This window comes from Scyliorhinus torazame, chromosome 19, assembly GCF_047496885.1.
Source record: "Scyliorhinus torazame isolate Kashiwa2021f chromosome 19, sScyTor2.1, whole genome shotgun sequence".
Taxonomy (NCBI): Eukaryota; Metazoa; Chordata; class Chondrichthyes; order Carcharhiniformes; family Scyliorhinidae; genus Scyliorhinus; species Scyliorhinus torazame.
The window spans coordinates 141438516-141453540 of NC_092725.1; the positions used below are offsets into that span (position 1 = coordinate 141438516).

The following is a 15025-nucleotide window of genomic DNA, read 5'->3' on the forward strand; positions in this document are numbered from 1 at the left end:
GCCGAGCCCATCACCTGTCAAATGCCCATGCTCCATGTGGATCTCTACAAACCCCATCGAGAGGCTGGGTACATGGTCATCTGCCGAGATGAATCCCCCCCCTCCCCCCCCCCTCCCCCCACCCAATGAGAGCTTCAAATCGACCCCCACTTTACTACCTTTTCAAATCTGCAGGCTGCAGATGCCTCCAGTTACCATCACCACTCCATCTGCAGCCCAGTACAGGAATAGCCAAGCCCAGGAACAGTGACTGTGGGATTCATCTCGGCAGCTGGCCATGGACACAGCCTCAAAATTCTTGTCTGCAATGGTGGAGACTAGCATCAGTCCCGCAGCATCGTGGTGTCCTTGTGGATAATGGTGTCAGCCCCTGGGAGCAGCAGACCCCTGCACTCCCCAATCCCCAGCACAGTACTGGTCATTGTCTGAAAGTGGAGGTCTGCATGAGTCTTGCAGTGCAGTGGTGTCCTTGTAAACAATGTTGGCAAAGAGCAAGAGAAAAACATCCCTCCAGCCCCAGCCAGCTCCCCATGAATCGCAACACGAATGGGGAGAGCTCTATGACAGGTAGGCGATGTGTGGTACACTCACCTCGAAGTCACAAGCGGACTGAGGTCTGACTGGTGCACGCTGCACAATTCCAAATGGGTTTGAGGCCAATGTCATTTCCCAGTGGCGGGGTGCAAGATTGGAAGGCATAGCAAGATTCCGGCGAGCAGCTATTTTATTGAGCATTCACGAGATTTAAATGAATGCAAATTGCATTCACGCCACCTGTCAGCAGAATAACCGACCCACCATTAACCCACCGTCAGGAGAATTGTAAACTGGTTTTACGCCAGCGGATTTCTGACCGACCCACCATTAACCCACCATCAGGAGAATTGTAAACTGGTTTTATGCCAGCGGATTTCTGACCGACCCACCATTAACCCACCATCAGGAGAATTGTAAACTGTTTTTACGCCAGTGGATTTCTGACTATTTGCTTGCTGGCCCCCCCTAAAAAAAACCTGCCGCAGGCGGGATGGGAGAATTCCACCCAAGAGCTCTGTGCAAACCACAATGACTCAGGTGTTGCCTAACAGGTTTGACATTCAGTCTCTTCATGATTTATGACAGAAATCCATAGAAATTGTGGTCTTTCAATAACAAAAAGCATTTTTTCTTGTACAATATCCCGACCTATTGAAGTGCTCAGGTATGTTATGGCTTTGGGTGTAATCAGCATCAATCTTTGGTTATCTTGCATGTTGGAGTTTTTGTAGCATATGCAGCAGTCCATTTAATTCAGATCTCCCTGCCAGCTCGACACATCGATGTACTCAGCTGTATATTGTGGTGTGGGTGTAACCGGCTTATCTCCTGGTTCTTCCAGTTGCGTCATGGCTGTGGGTGTAACCTGCATTGTTCATGAATTTCTAGTAGCCTCGTATGTTGACACACAATTTCTGACAGTGGCTGTAATCTGCAATTGTTTAATGATCCCTGGACGATTGTAATATAGATCGTGATAAAGAGTATTCACTACAAAAACTCATGTCAGCTGAATAATTAACTTGATCTTGGGTTGATCCCAGGCTTGCCACCAGGAAGCTGGCACGTGCCAAGTGAAATGAAATGAAATGAAATGAAAATCGCTTATTGTCACAAGTAGGCGTCAAATGAAGTTCCTGTGAAAAGCCCCTAGTCGCCACATTCCGGCACCTGTTCGGGGAGGTTGGTCAGCGGGTCAGCTGTCCATCATTGGGAAGATTATGGCAGCACCGCCAGTTCGCCTCTAAGTGGACGCTTTATTGAACCTAGTCATCTATCTCCTGCTGTCTGTCATGTAGCCAATGCCAGTCTGACCCTACCTCCTGCAAGACTACCTGGAAGTGGGAATGAGGAGGTAGATGACTCAGTGCATAACTTTCAAAAATTCCCACCCTCCGACCTTCAATAGAAAGATTCTGTTGTATTTGTAAATATTTTGGAGTTAAATTGGCTGCCTTTTGATCGAACATGAACATTCCATCGAACCCCTAAAGTGCAGAAAGAGGCCACTCATGCACTGGCCCTCAAAAAGAGCACTCTATCTGGGCCCACTCCCCCGGTCCATTCCTGTAACCCCGCACATTGATCGTGGCCAATCCACTTAACCTGCAGTTCTTTGGACTTTGGGAGCAAACCGGAGCACCGGGGGGAAACTCACGCTGACACAGGGAGAAAGTGCAAACTTCACGCAGTCACCCAAGCTCGGACTCAAACCCAGATCCCTGGGGCTATGAGGCAGGAGTGCTAACCATGTTGCCCAGTTCTGGCAATAAAGCGTCTTTTTGATATTTCAAAGATGTATTCTGTTTGGAAAGTTTCACTATGAAATGTTGGACGGAGTTTTCCACTATTTTGTCTAAGTGTCGTTTTGGACAGGAAAAGATGTGAGTAGCCCACCGGCTTCATAGATTCACAGAATCTACAGTACAGAAGAGGCCATTCGGCTCATCAAGTCTGCACTGGCCCTTGGAAAGAGCAGCCTACTTAAGCCCACACCTCCACCCTATCCCCAGTAACCCCACCTAACCTTTTTGGACATTAAGGGCAATTTATCATGGCCAATTCACCCAACCTGCACATCTTTGGACTGTGGGAGGAAACTGGAGCACCCGGAGGAAACCCACGCGGACACGGGGAGGACGTGCAGACTCCGCACAGGCAATCACCCAAGGTCAGAATCAAACCCGGGTCCCTGGCGCTGTGAGGCAGCAGTGCTAACCACTGTTATGCCCTATGTCCACGTTCCCGGACGTTCCATTGAAGAGGCGTCACAATGGTCACCCGAACCCTCCACACAGTGCAGTAGGAATTAGTAGTAGACAGGCTTCTGGGTGACTAACTGGTGAGCACCTCTCTTCTGATGATCTCTTCTGATGATGGGGTTACTACATCCCAGGGATCTGGCGGTCGGAGGACTACCTGAGTCCAGGATGCTGCCGAACCCCAGTCAGGTGATGTGCCTCTGGACATGTTTGTCCTTCAGCTGCTGGAGCTACCAAGGCAGAGTCAGGGTCATTAGAAAGGGATGTCAGCTTCACTCATTGAACTGCAAGGCCGACTGGAGGAGTCTCATAACCTTCTGTCCAATATGTCGTGCCAACATTCTGAGGCAACCAGGCCAACACTCCATGGTGGGGAAATGTTCACTGTATGGTTCAGACCAGGGGCGTCATTCTCCGACCCCCCGCCGGGTCGGAGAATGGCCGTTGGCCGCCGTGAATCCCGCCCCCGCCCCCGCCGAAGTCTCCGAAGGGAGAAAAGTCGGCGGGGCGTTAATGGCGCCGCTGCCGCGGAGAATGTCACGGGTCTGCGCAAGGCAGCCGATTTTCGGCCTGCCGATATTCTCCCTTCCGGATGGGCCGAAGTCCCGTCGACGTGATGACCGTTCACGTCGACGTGAATCAAACCTCCTTTTCATCGGCGTGACCCGGTGCTCCAGGCTCACGCCGACCAGCGAGGAGGTGAGTGACGGCCTGGGGGGTTGGCTCTGGGCAGGAAATGGCGTGGCCGCAGACTGATTGCGTGAGGAGAGGTGTGTCTCGGCTTGTGTGTGTGTGCGGCGGGGGGGGGGGGGGGGGGTGGTTAGAGTAGGCTGGGCTCCGGGGGATTGCCGGGAGGGGGTCCGTGCCGGGGTGGAGGTTGGGGGTTGGGGGGGGTCCGTGCCGGGGTGGAGGTTGGGGAGGGGGTCCGTGCCGGGGTGGAGGTTGGGGGGGGGTCCGTGCCGGGGTGGAGGTTGGGAGGGGGGGTCTGTGCTGGGGTGGAGGTTGGGGGTTGGGGGGGGTCCGTGCTGGGGTGGAGGTTGGGGGGGGGTCCGTGCCGGGGTGGAGGTTGGGAGGGGGGGTCCGTGCTGGGGTGGAGGTTGGGGGTTGGGGGGGTCCGTGCTGGGGTGGAGGTTGGGGGGGGGTCCGTGCTGGGGTGGAGGTTGGGGAGGGGGTCCGTGCCGGGGTGGAGGTGGGGGGGGGTCCGTGCTGGGGTGGAGGTTGGGGGTTGGGGGGGGGTCCGTGCTGGGGTGGAGGTTGGGGAGGGGGTCCGTGCCGGGGTAGAGGTTGGGGGGGGGGTCCGTGCTGGGGTGGAGGTTGGGGGGGGGGGTCCGTGCTGGGGTGGAGGTTGGGGGTTGGGGAGGGTCCGTGCTGGGGTGGAGGTTGGGGGGGGGTCCGTGCTGGGGTGGAGGTTGGGGAGGGGGTCCGTGCCGGGGTGGAGGTTGGGGGGGGGGGTCCGTGCTGGGGTGGAGGTTGGGGGTTGGGGGGGGGTCCGTGCTGGGGTGGAGGTTGGGGAGGGGGTCCGTGCCGGGGTGGAGGTTGGGAGGGGGGGTCCGTGCTGGGGTGGAGGTTGGGGGTTGGGGGGGGTCCGTGCTGGGGTGGAGGTTGGGGGGGGGTCCGTGCCGGGGTGGAGGTTGGGAGGGGGGGTCCGTGCTGGGATGGAGGTGGGGGGGGGTCCGTGCTGGGGTGGAGGTTGGGGGTTGGGGGGGGTCCGTGCCGGGGTGGAGGTGGGGGGGGTCCGTGCTGGGGTGCAGGTTGGGGGTTGGGGGGGGGGTCCGTGCTGGGGTGGAGGTTGGGGAGGGGGTCCGTGCCGGGGTAGAGGTTGGGGGGGGGTCCGTGCTGGGGTGGAGGTTGGGGGGGGGTCCGTGCTGGGGTGGAGGTTGGGGGTTGGGGGGGGTCCGTGCTGGGGTGGAGGTTGGGGGGGGTCCGTGCTGGGGTGGAGGTTGGGGAGGGGGTCCGTGCCGGGGTGGAGGTTGGGGGGGGGTCCGTGCTGGGGTGGAGGTTGGGGGTTGGGGGGGGGTCCGTGCTGGGGTGGAGGTTGGGGAGGGGGTCCGTGCCGGGGTGGAGGTTGGGAGGGGGGGTCCGTGCTGGGGTGGAGGTTGGGGGTTGGGGGGGGTCCGTGCTGGGGTGGAGGTTGGGGGGGGGTCCGTGCCGGGGTGGAGGTTGGGAGGGGGGGTCCGTGCTGGGATGGAGGTTGGGGGTTGGGGGGGGTCCGTGCTGGGGTGGAGGTTGGGGGGGGGGTCCGTGCCGTGGTGGAGGTTGGGAGGGGGGGTCCGTGCTGGGGTGGAGGTTGGGGGTTGGGGGGGGTCCGTGCTGGGGTGGAGGTTGGGGGGGGGGGTCCGTGCTGGGGTGGAGGTTGGGGAGGGGGTCCGTGCCGGGGTGGAGGTTGGGGGGGGGGGTCTGTGCTGGGGTGGAGGTTGGGGGTTGGGGGGGGGTCCGTGCTGGGGTGGAGGTTGGGGAGGGGGTCCGTGCCGGGGTAGAGGTTGGGGGGGGGGTCCGTGCTGGGGTGGAGGTTGGGGGGGGGTCCGTGCTGGGGTGGAGGTTGGGGGTTGGGGGGGGTCCGTGCTGGGGTGGAAGTTGGGGAGGGGGTCCGTGCTGGGGTGGAGGTTGCGGAGGGGGTCCGTGCCGGGGTGGAGGTTGGGGGGGGGGTCCGTGCTGGGGTGGAGGTTGGGGAGGGGGTCCGTGCCGGGGTAGAGGTTGGGGGGGGGTCCGTGCTGGGGTGGAGGTTGGGGAGGGGGTCCGTGCTGGGGTGGAGGTTGGGGAGGGGGTCCGTGCCGGGGTGGAGGTTGGGGGGGGGGGGGTCCGTGCTGGGGTGGAGGTTGGGGAGGGGGTCCGTGCCGGGGTAGAGGTTGGGGGGGGGTCCGTGCTGGGGTGGAGGTTGGGGGGGGGGTCCGTGCTGGGGTGGAGGTTGGGGGGGGGTCCGTGCCGGGGTGGAGGTTGGGGGGGGGTCCGTGCTGGGGTGGAGGTTGGGGAGGGGGTCCGTGCCGGGGTGGGTGATGGGAGGGCAAATGAGTTGGTCCACCTGGCCAGGTGCCAGCCTCCAACAGTTGGACCCATGCGGTCCATGCCACCTGGCTGGGGGGAGGACGGGATATGGGCAATGATGACATGTCGTCGTTCCCCTCCCCCCCACCAGGCCGTCATGTTTTCAGACCATCCAGCGATGTTGGCCGCCGTGGTGGCAGCCGCTCATGTCTATGTTGCCCTGGATGAGGAGGAGGAGGAGGAGGAGCGTGCCAGAGAGGCGGCGCAGGCTGCCGCAGAGGGGCAGGCGGCAGCCGCCCAGGCTGGAGGGACACCTGACCGGGAGGGGGAGGAGGACGTCGCGGCCCCACGGCAACGGAGGCACCCGAGGGCGCCCCGTGTGTACCGGCCCCGGCAGTCATACCAGGACCTCACGGACCGGGAATGCAGGAGGAGACTCCGGATGAGCCGGGAAACCGTGGCACACATCTGCCACCTGCTGGCACACCTGTCACCGCGTGGCACTGGCGGGGGACACCCTCTCCCCGTGTCCGTCAAGGTTACGGTGGCCCTGAACTTTTATGCAACGGGGTCATTCCAGGCACCGAGTGGGGACCTGTCCGGCATATCGCTGACATCGGTGCATCGGTGCATCCGGGCAGTGACAGATGCCCTTTATGCCATGGCGCACCGCTACATCCGCTTCCCCGTGGACCGGGCCAGCCAAGATGCCCGGGCCGTGGGCTTCTCTGCCGTTGCCGGGTTCCCCATGGTCCAGGGCGCGATCGATGGGATGCACGTCGCCGTGCGGCCACCTGCAGAGAACAGGGCCGTGTTCACTAATAGGAAGGGGACCTATTCAATGAACGTACAGGTGGTCTGCGACCACCGCATGATGATCCTGCACGTCTGCGCCCGTCACCCAGGCAGTGTACACGACTCATTCGTGTTGTCGCGGTCATCCATCCCCGGCATGTACGAGGGACGCCATCCCCGGCTGAGGGGCTGGTTGCTGGGCGACAGGGGCTACCCATTGCGATCGTGGCTGATGACGTCTATTCGGAGGCCACGCAATGAGGCGGAGAACCGCAACAATGATGCCCATGTAGCGACAAGGGGAGTGATCGAGAGGTGCTTTGGCGTGCTGAAGATGCGTTTCAGGTGCCTGGACCTCTCTGGGGGCGCCCTCCAGTATCGGTCAGATAGGGTCGGCCGCATCATTGTGGTGTGCTGCGTCCTGCACAACATAGCCCAGCAGAGGGGCGATGTGCCGCAGGCAGAGGAGGGCGGAGTGGAGGAGCAGCAGGAAGAGGCCCAGTCCTCCCAGATGAGGGGGATGGGGGCAATGGTCAGGGCAGACGGGGTAGACACAGGCGGGTGGCTGTCCACCGTTACCGGCTGGCCCAGCGGGCATGGGACAGACTGATAGACGCCCGCTTCACTGACTAGATGGGCGTGGGAATCGGGTAGTATGGCCACAGACCGCACACCATGACAACAGCCGAGCACCCACACCCCCCACCCATCCACCCACCCAGCACCCTCACCCCCCTCCCCAACCCCACACACCCCACCCGCATGCACACCACCCCCCCCCCCAATTGCCGATCCACCGGCGGCACAACGGGCCGGGCTCACCCAGTTGCGGGTGGACGCGTGTCTATCGCAGGCCATGGAGGATGATGACAACCCGCCTCCGATGAGCTCCTGGCTCTACATCGTTGGACTATGTCTGACCCATGGCCACAGTACCACCATCCACCCGGACCATCCCTGCATGCGGCTGTGACACTGCAGCGCACGGTCCCGTCCTCTGCCCGGGGGATGTTGATGGCGGCCCAGGGGGAAGGGGGCAGACTCACCTGGGGCTGAGGTAAGACCACCCGTCACACACACACTTGCGCTCAACGTACATGACACGCCCGCACACTTTGGACAGAGCACAAAGGCAGCTTCGGTAGGTGTAACATTGACTTTAATAACCAAAGGAGTTCATGCACGTGCCCTAGCCCCTAAAACTCATCTGTGCCCTGCACCCGTGCCAACTTACTCAGTGTCTAATTGTTTGGCCTTACGGGCCCTTTGACTACGTCTACGTGGTTCCCCAGACGGTACAGCAGAACTGGAGGTGGACTCCTGTGATTCCTGCCCTCTGACACTGGATCCCTTTGGCGGCCGTTTCCTGGGGCGTCCTGGCCTAGATGGGCCAGGCTGCGGCCCGGGCGACTGGGATGGCGAGCTGCCAGCCTGTCCTGCCCGTTGCCCACCCGATGCACCTGGGACGGAAGGGGGGGAGTCCGAGGTGTCGCGGTGTACCGGGACCTCCCCTACAGAGGGAGCCGGGACGGACCACACCACCTCCTCCTCCCTCGGGGTGCCCGATGGCCCCCAGGCCTCTACATGGGTGGGGGATGCGAACGGACTGGCCATCCGACGCCCCCCCGACATCTGGCGCTGCCAGTCCTGGAGGCCCGTGCTGGTATCGACAGGGGTCTGCAGGTTTGCAGCCATGGAGCCCAGGGGGTTGTCGAACCCTGTCTGTGACAGTGCGACGCCGGCTCGCACATGGCCACTGGCGCCGATGCCCTCAGCGATGGCCTGCTGAGACTGGGCCATGGCCTGCAGAGACTGGGCCATGGCCTGCAGAGACTGGGCTATAGCCTGCTGAGACTGGGCCATGGCCTGCTGAGACTGGGCCATGGCCTGCTGAGACTGGGCTATGGCATTGAGCGCCTCTGCCATCTGGCGCTGGCACTGGCTCATGGCCCCCTGTGAGAGGGCAGCCATTTCCTGGGCCACAGACGCCGCCTGCACGGAAGGCCCCAGGCCTCGCAAACCGTTCCCCATGTCTGACACCGTCGCACCCATTGCCTCCACCGCGGACGCCACCCGTGCGGTGTCAGCCTGGGTGGCACGCATGACCGGGACCACTCCCAGCTCCTGGACGCGGGTGGACTCCTCCACCTGCGACCGCAGCCGCCGCAAGCCACCCGTCACCCTATTCGCTCGTCTCCGTGTCGGTGGTTGCATCGGATCTATGTGTGGGTGTGGTAACTGCAGGAACCCGGGATCCATCTGGGCGGCAGATGTTCGCTTGGCCTGGGCTGCCCTCCGACCGCCCGGTCCCTCTGCTGCTCCTACCTCCACCTGCTGTACCGGGACGGCTGTGTTGTGCGCACCAGTGAGTGTACCAGACGCCTCATCACTAAAGTGCCCAACCGTGGTGAGTGTTTCTGCGATGGTGGAGGGTGTTGGTGACAGCAGTGGCGTTGTGTCGTGCTCTTCGTCCCACTCTGAGTCCATGGCACTTTGGGGTGGGGATTCGTCTCCACCCATCCACTCTGAGTCACTGTCCGGTATTTCGTCTTCCCGGGTAGGGGTGTCCTGGGTAGTGCTGTCCCGGGTAGTGCTGTCCCGGGTAGTGCTGTCCCGGGTAGGGGTGTCCTGGGTAGTGGTGTCCCGGGTAGGGGTGTCCTGGATAGTGGTGTCCTGGGTAGTGGTGTCCTGGCTCGGATGTGACGGGGGCCTGTGGCTGCCCCCCTCATCGCTGGGTGGTCGCTCCCGCACGTGACGGGGGTGTCGTCTCCCTGTTGCTCCAGGTCTCTCCGTCTCCCGTGGTGTGCGAGCGGCATCCTGCGGGCATCGCATGCTGGAGGGTTCGGGTCTCTCCGTCTCCCGTGGTCTCCGAGGGGCATCCTGCGGGCGTCGCATGCTGGAGGGTGCGGGTCTCTCCGTCTCCCGTGGTCTCCGAGGGGCATCCTGCGGGCGTCGCATGCTGGAGGGTGCGGGTCTCTCCGTCTCCCGTGGTCTCCGAGGGGCATCCTGCGGGCGTCGCATGCTGGAGGGTGCGGGTCTCTCCGTCTCCTGTGGTCTCCGAGGGGCATCCTGCGGGCGGTCTGCATCTGCGGGGATGGGTGCCTGGACGTTTGGTCCTGCGATACACAATGAAGCATGCATGGTTAGACATCAGGCAGTGATCAGGTGATACGGGGGAGGGGGATATAGGGGAGGGGGGATATGGGGACGGGCTGTTGGTGGCTCACTTGCTCGTGGGGCCCCGACCTCTGCATCAGCAACCTCCCGGTCCTTAGGTCCGCCAGCCAGTTCCAGGGCCCTTTCCTCGTGTACGGTCAGTGGCCTCTCATCAGCGGGCCCTCCTCCAGTCCTCACATGCTCCCTATTGTTGTGTGCGCGCTTCTCCTGGGGGGGGGGGGGGGGTGTCAGGGGTAAAAGGCAACAGTGTTAGGCAGGTATATGAATGCACGCCATCGGTTGCGCGTGCATTGCAGAGGTTAAGGTTAGGGCTGGATTCACTTGGGGATATGGGGGATATGGGGGAGGGGGGATATGGGGGAGGGGGGGATATGGGGGAGGGGGGATATGGGGGAGGGGGGATATGGGGAGGGGGGGATATGGGGGAGGGGGGATAATGGGGGAGGGGGGGATATGGGGGAGGGGGGATATGGGGGAGGGGGGATATGGGGGAGGGGGGGCTATGGGGGAGGGGGGATATGGGGGATATGGGGGAGGGGGGATATGGGGAGGGGGGATATGGGGGAGGGGGGATATGGGGGAGGGGGGATATGGGGAGGGGGGGATATGGGGGAGGGGGGTATGGGGAGGGGGTGATATGGGGAGGGGGGATATGGGGGATATGGGGGAGGGGGGATAAGGGGGAGGGGGGATATGGGGGATATGGGGGAGGGGGGATAAGGGGGAGGGGGGATATGGGGGAGGGGGGATATGGGGGATATGGGGGAGGGGGGATATGGGGGAGGGGGGATATGGGGAGGGGGGATATGGGGGAGGGGGGCTATGGGGGAGGGGGATATGGGGGATATGGGGGAGGGGGGATATGGGGAGGGGGGATATGGGGAGGGGGGGATATGGGGGATATGGGGGAGGGGGGATTTGGGGAGGGGGGGATATGGGGGAGGGGGGTATGGGGGAGGGGGGTTATGGGGGAGGGGGGATATGGGGGTTATGGGGGAGGGGGGATAAGGGGGAGGGGGGATATGGGGGAGGGGGGATATGGGGGAGGGGGGATATGGGGAGGGGGGGATATGGGGGATATGGGGGAGGCTCACCCTGCCTGCTCTGACAAGGTCGTTCACCTTCTTGTGGCACTGGGTGCCTGTCCGTGGTGTTAGGGCCACAGCGGTGACGGCCTCTGCCACCTCCCTCCACAGACGCCGGCTGTAGCGTGGGGCAACTCTGCGGCCGTGCCCGGGATACAGGGCGTCCCTCCTCTGCTCCACCGCGTCCAGGAGCGCCTCCACATCGCGTGACTCGAACCTCGGGGCTGAGCGACGGCCAGCCATCAAGTCGGGTGTTGCGGTCGGCTGTTCCGGTCGGGTGGGGGGGGAGCTGCGCGGCCTTATGAGCCGTCACGCCGTGCAGCGCGTATGACGCTGCACGGCGTGAACCACTGCGCAAGCGCGGATCCCGTTACGTCGCTGCTAGCCCATTTCGGGCCGCAGACTATCGGCCCATTTTTATGACGTGACGCAAGTGGGATTTGCGCCGTTTTTTGCGCCGATCGGCGGAGTTTCCGCCGATAACGGAGAATTTCGCCCCAGAGCTCCATGGGACAGGACACCAGCAGCATGAGTGCCAGCACCAGAGGACAGTGGGGCATCTTACTCCAGCTATCCCTCCATACCAAGGAAGATTCCATGGGCCCCTGAGTTCCAATAGAGAGGAGATGAGTGTATAGCCCAGGGCCTTCTACCCAGTAGACGATAAGGGTGTCCAGCCCATCTGATTCCCCCCTTCCTGTGACCGATACAGTTCCTGCCCCGCACACCAAGAAGGGTTAAAACACCTTACCCGTGCTGCCTGACAGCAGGCTGGGGCCCTCAAGGTCTTGTCCCTCCACAGGACATCCACCAGGGGAATCTCAGACAACAGGGCATGGCAGACAGCAGACCGCCTCCACCTCAGCTGTGGATTCTGGGAAACATCAAGACGAGGCAACAGGATTAGTCCTCCTGCATGATATAAACCATGGGCAACAGCACCGTTCCCATGATGGGGGAAATGCAGGGCTATGGCTAGCTCCCATGGTGGGTCCTCAATGCTCATCCTAGTCCTGGTCATCTGTGAAGTGGGAAACTGGCAGGGCTCCCGGGTTCTCCTCCCCATTCGGGCTCTCCCCATCATCTGATGGCCTTCCTTCGCTTCCTTCAGAGGTTTCCCTCCGAGCCCACCTCAATGCTACCCTCATCAGAGGAGAAGTACTGCTCGTCCATCTCCTCCTCTGTCATCTACTTGCCCCATTGCAGCGCCAGGTTGTGGAGGGTGCAGCAGATGATGCGCGAAACCATCTGGGGGTTGTACTGGAGGGCACCACCTGACCAGCCCAGGCACTGGAATCGCATCTTCAGGATGCATCTTCTGTTCTACTAAAGCGCGCGTTGCACCATAAACCTCATTGTAATGGGTCTCTGCTACGCTGTGTGACCTCGGCACAGATGTCATCAGCCAAGTCCTAAGTGGGTACCCCTTGACTCCGAGGAGCCAACCCTGCAACTGATGGACTCCCTCAAACTCTTAGGTATCTGAGAGCAGTCGAGGATGCAGCTGTCGTGCACAGTCCCCAGGAACCTATCACACCTTAACAACGCGCTTGGCATGGCCTCAGACAATCTGCACATTCAGAGAGTGGAAGCCTTGCTTTTTATGAATGGGATACCTTAAAGCCATGGGGGAGAGCATGTATTCAATGGTTTTCTGCACTTGTGGGAAGCCAGCTATCTGGGCGAACCCCATGGCTAGCTAACCTGGACCCAGTCGGAATTAATGTAGTGATACGTCCTCTTGAAGGGTGCATCCAATACTCCCAATTGCACTTATGTGTGGAAGCCTGCGAGATGTCACAAAGGTCACTTGTGGAGTACTCAAAGGAGCCATTGGCATAAAAATGTAGGGCAGTTGTGATCTTCAGGGTGCCAGGCAGTGCGTGGCCTCCAAGTCCATGTGGTGCCAACTCGTGCAGAGCCTGGCAAAGGTGAGTGACCATGTCCCTGCACATAGAACATAGAACCTCCATACCAGGCAACATCCTGGTAAATTTCCTCTGCACCCGCTGCAAAGCTTCCACGTCCTTCCTATAATGCGGTGACCAGAACTGTACGCAATACTCTAAATGCGGCCGTACCAGAGTTCTGTACAGCTGCAACATGACCTCCTGACTCCGGAACTCAATCCCTTTACCAATAAAGGCCAACACTCCATAGGCCTTCTTCACAACCCTATCAACCTGGGTGGCAACTTTCAGGGATCTATGTACATGGACACCGAGATCTCTCTGCTCATCCACACTTCCAAGAACTTTACCATTAGCCAAATATTCCGCATTCCTGTTATTCCTTCCAAAGTGAATCACCTCACACTTCTCTACATTAAACTCCATTTGCCACCTCTCAGCCCAGCTCTGCAGCTTATCTATGTCCCTCTGTAACCTGCTACATCCTTCCGCACTGTCAACAACATCACCGACTTTAGTGTTGTCTGCAAATTTACTCACCCACCCTTCTGCGCCCTCCTCTAGGTCATTGATAAAAATGACAAACAGCAACAGCCCCAGAACAGATCCTTGCGGTACGCCACTTGTAACTGAACTCCATTCTGAACATTTCCCATCAACCACCACCCTCTGTCTTCTTTCAGCTAGCCAATTTCTGATCCACATCTCTAAATCACCCTCAATCCCCATCCTCCGTATTTTCTGCAATAGCCTACCGTGGGGAACCTTATCAAACGCTTTACTGAAATCCATATACACCACATCAACTGCTCTACCCTCGTCTACCTGTTCAGTCACCTTCTCAAAGAGTTCGATAAGGTTTGTGAGGCATGACCTACCCTTCACAAAGCCATGCTGACTATCCCTGATCATATTATTCTTATCTAGATGATTATAAATCTTGTCTCTTATAATCCCCTCCAAGACTTTACCCACAACAGACGTGAGGCTCACCGGTCTATAGTTGCCGGGGTTGTCTCTACTCCCCTTTTTGAACAAAGGGACCACATTTGCTATCCTCCAGTCCTCTGGCACTATTCCTGTAGCCAATGATGACATAAAAATCAAAGCCAAAGGCCCAGCAATCTCTTCCCTGGCTTCCCAGAGAATCCTAGGATAAATCCCATCAGGCCCCGGGGACTTATCTATTTTCAGCCTGTCCAGAATTGCCAACACCTCTTCCCTACGTACCTCAATGCCATCTATTCTAATAGCCTGGGTCCCAGCATTCTCCTCCACAACATTATCTTTTTCCTGAGTGAATACTGACGAAAAATATTCATTTAGTATCTCGCCTATCTCTTCAGACTCCACACACAATTTCCCATCCCTGTCCTTGACTGGTCCTACTCTTTCCCTAGTCATTCTTTTATTCCTGTCATACCTATAGAAAGCTTTTGGGTTTTCCTTGATCCTACCTGCCAAATACTTCTCATGTCCCCTCCTTGCTCATCTTAGCTCTCTCTTTAGATCCTTCTTCGCTACCTTGTAACTATCAATCGCCCCAACTGAAACTTCACACCTCATCTTCACATAGGCCTCCTTCTTCCTCTTAACAAGAGATTCCACTTCTTTGGTAAACCACGGTTCCCTCGCTCGACGCCTTCCTCCCTGCCTGACCGGTACGTACTTATCAAGAACACGCAGTAGCTGTTCCTTGAAAAAGCTCCACTTATCCAGTGTGCCCAACACTTGCAGCCTACTTCTCCAACCTATCCCCCCCAAGTCATGTCTAATGGCATCATAATTGCCCTTCCCCCAGCTATAACTCTTGCCCTGCGGTGTATACTTATCCCTTTCCATCACTAACGTAAACGTCACCGAGTTTTGGTCACTGTCCCCAAAGTGCTCTCCTACCTCCAAATCCAACACCTGGCCTGGTTCATTACCCAAAACCAAATCCAAAGTGGCCTCGCCTCTTGTTGGCCTGTCAACATATTGTGTCAGGAAACCCTCCTGCACACATTGTACAAAAAACGACCCATCTAATGTACTCAAACTATATCTTTTCCAGTCAATATTTGGAAAGTTAAAGTCTCCCATAATAACTACCCTGTTACTTTCGCTCTTTTCCAGAATCATCTTCGCCATCCTTTCCTCTACATCCCTAGAACTATTTTGAGGCCTATAGAAAACTCCCAACAGGGTGACCTCTCCTTTCCTGTTTCTAACCTCAGCCCATACTACCTCGGAAGAAGAGTCCCCATCTGGCATCCTCTCCGCCACCGTAATACTGCTC

The 15025-nt window shown here is 59.4% G+C and overlaps 1 protein-coding gene across 1 annotated transcript in view; it reads left to right on the plus strand.

Moving 5' to 3' along the window:
• Window positions 1-15025, plus strand: part of LOC140396564 (potassium voltage-gated channel subfamily KQT member 1-like) — a 231915-nt gene that overhangs the window by 97120 nt on the left and 119770 nt on the right. The window lies entirely within an intron of this gene.